General features: G+C 49.7%; 1 long non-coding RNA gene across 1 annotated transcript in view; it reads right to left on the reverse strand.

Annotated features, from left to right (window-relative positions):
• The window catches only part of LOC113623797 (uncharacterized), a 39,381-nt gene extending 36,608 nt beyond the window's left edge, over positions 1-2,773 (reverse strand). Inside the window, exon 1 of the long non-coding RNA XR_003434069.1 lies at positions 2,621-2,773. This is a non-coding gene — a long non-coding RNA (uncharacterized LOC113623797). The remainder of the gene's footprint in view (positions 1-2,620) is intronic.
• Between the last annotated feature and the right edge of the window lie 459 nt (positions 2,774-3,232).

The raw sequence follows: 3,232 nt of genomic DNA on the forward strand, positions 1-3,232 counted from the left end.
CTTCTGTATAACAAAGTGAATCAGCTATACATATACATACATTCCCATATCTCCTCCCTCTTGCATCTCCCTCCCACACTCCCTATTCCATCCCTCTAGGTGGACAAAGCACCGAGCAGATCTCCCTGTGCTATGTGGCTGCTTCCCACTAGCTGTCTATTTTACATTTGGTAGTGTATATATGTCCATGCCACTCTGTCACTTCATTCCAGCTTACCCTTCCCCCTTCCCGTGTCCTCAAGTCCATTCTCTATGTCTGAGTCTTTATTCCTGTCCTGCCCCTAGGTTCATCAGAACCCTTTTTTTTTTTCAGATTCCATGTATATGTGTTAGCATACGGTATTTGTTTTTCTCTTTCTGACTTACTTCACTCTGTATGACAGACTCTAGGTCCATCCACCTCACTACAAATAACTCAATTTCGTTTCTTTTTATGGCTGAATAATATTCCATTGTATATATGAGCCATATCTTCTTTATCCATTCATCTGTCGATGGACATTTAGGTTGCTTCCATGTCCTGGCTATTGTAAATAGAGCTGCAATGAACATTGTGGTACATGATTCTTTTTGAATTATGGTTTTCTCAGGGTATATGCCCAGTAGTGGGATGGCTGGGTCTATGGTAGTTCTATTTTTAGTTTTTTGAGGAACCTCCATACTGTCCTCCATAGTGGCTGTATCAATTTACATTCCCACCAACGGTACAAGAGGGTTTGTTTTCTAAGCTCAAATTTAATTTAAAATATGATATTTCTTCAGCTGGTTCAATCAACAGATTTTAAAGGGATTTTAGGTAGAGAACATAGGAAATAAATATAGTAGCGTTGAAACAAATAATTAACAAAATAGTTGTTCTGTGTTCTGCTGCCTGTGACGCTTCTAGAAGCCAGGCTCTTCACACTGCTAGCAACTGCAAACTTTTCTTCATCCTTATATCCTATAACAAATCCATTTCCAAGCCCTGCTGAGTTCTTGGTCTCAGTGTTTCTCAGAAATAACCCTTCCTCATCTACAAAGATTTAGGGGTGGGGTTCCCATTCCTTGGTTGCAGAAGTGGCCTTCTCCTGAGGGCAAATGGCTCTTCCTGATATAAAGTTGGCTCTATTATTAAAACCTTCAGGGATCCCATTAGCTTGTAGGATGAAATCTAAATTCTACAGTGGAGATCCCCATCCTTTCAGCCGAGCAAATGCATTAGCTGTTTTACACACTTTAGTCCTCCACACCTGAGATTTTGCTACTCGGCAGGCTCTCCTCCTTCTCTCTGCCAGTTTATGACCATCACCTCCTTTGATTCTGTCTTGAAACATTTCATTCAGAATGTTTTCCTGGGTTAGTAGATACTTAGCAAGTAAACAACTTCCGTTTTTGAGTTTTTAATCACATTAAGTGCATTTAAGATAAATTATCCAAGTCTAGGGATAATATCCAAGTCTAGGGAAAAACAACTTATAGAGATTTTCATTCTTTAAGAAATCACCCAACAAGGAAATATATTCAATATCTTGAAAACACCTTTAATGGAAAATAATCTGAAAAAATTATAGACATATAATCTATCTATATCTATATATAACTGAATCACTTTGTTGTAACTTGGAACATTGTAAATCAACTTTACTTCAGTTAAAAGGAAAAATGCACACAAAAAAATCACCCAGAGTGCTTTTACTTTGTGAGGAGACAGCACTCCAATTTTTAGGTGTATGCTTTTTCGCTAGGAATCCACATTAGAATCAGAGCAAAACGACTCTTGATGGTGACCTCTAGTGGGCAGGGGACAATCCTACGAAATTATGAAAAGTGAAGGGCAAAGTAAAACCTTTCTCAAGTAACCAGCTGGGTTTACTCTGAGGTCAGAAGACCGCATCCACTCCATCCCACCCCACTCTTATTTTTTCTTCCAGTACTTGTTTTACATTTAACATAGCTTGCCTTACAACTCACCTGTTTCGCCTCTGGCGGGTACTGCGCGGGCAGGGCTGCCTGTATCGGGTGCCGTGTGAATTGCTGGGAGCAATTTAAAATAATCCCTGCCAAATGGAGCCCACTCCCAGAGCATCGAGCAGTGCCCAGGGCAATTCGCTCTGCAGAGCCTTAAAGGGCTCTTCAAGCTCCGAGGGCCGGTGCTGCAGCCGACTTGGAGGTGCATGGGGGAAATCAAGACATTATGAAAAGGAGGAGGCGGACGAAGGCAATGCGAAATTCTGTTCTTGCCAGTGGCAAGGCAATTCTCCCCAGACTTTCACGCCACTCCGCAGGAAGCGTCACGAGAGGGTCCAGCGGCGCTACACTTCGGCGCTCTTTTAGGACCCGCGCCCCAGAAAGCGGGGGCTCGAGCCGCTCCCCTCCGAGACAGGGCAGGCGGGAAGGCGGCACCGAGACTGGGTGCTGGGATGTGTGGCCGCCTTCGGAGCACGCGGTACGTAAGTCTCCGCGCCGGGAGAGGAAGAACAAAGTCGGCAAGAAAAGAATTGCTGGGGTGCCTTGTCTGAGAAATCCTTTGGGGCGGTCTCAGAAACCGAGCTGGGCTCCGAATAGCTTCTGAAAAAAGCTCTCCCAACGCCGTCTGTCCCCGCCCCTCATATCCCGCACCCCAGTCCTCACTCCTCCTTACCTTCCTGTCGCCTCCCTTTGGGGGCCGTTAAAAGGGCCCTTGGAGACTCCCCAAGTCATCCCGATGGTCCGGGGCGGGACGCTGGAGCCGAGACCCCGGCCGCGGGGCTTTGCTACCCCTTCCACCCGGGGCTCCAGGTTCAGCGCATCCCTGCTCCGCAGACCCCTCCTGGCCACTGGGGGCGGGAGCGGAGGGGGAGGACGGCGTCACGAGGCGGGGAGCCCGAGGTCCAGGGAGGGGCGCCGGGGAATCCCAGCCCGAGCGAGGTGAGGGCGCGGATGGGAAGAGGAGGGCGGCGCGTGGAGGGAGGTGAGCAGAGCGGAGCCAGGAGGCAAGGAGGGGGAACCGCGAGGAGGCCCCGCCCCCGCCTCTCGGAGCCGGCTCTTCGCCGCCTCCGAACCCGCTCACTTTACCTCTTGCCTCTGGACGGTGGCGGGGCGCTAGCTGGAGCCGCGGCCGGAGGGAGCGCCAGGGACCCGGAGACATCCAGCGCCAGCGCCTCCTCTCGGCACGCACGCCCCCCAGGGGGGAAAGCGCCGCCGCCTTGAAAGGGCACCCCGGCCTCGGAGGGGGTTTCCTCAGACGCGAGGGGCGGCGGCGCTGGCAGCTTCG

Source organism: Aethalodelphis obliquidens, unplaced genomic scaffold, assembly GCF_003676395.1.
Source record: "Aethalodelphis obliquidens isolate GAN/ISIS:26980383/991018 unplaced genomic scaffold, ASM367639v1 scaffold12, whole genome shotgun sequence".
Classification (NCBI taxonomy): Eukaryota; Metazoa; Chordata; class Mammalia; order Artiodactyla; family Delphinidae; genus Aethalodelphis; species Aethalodelphis obliquidens.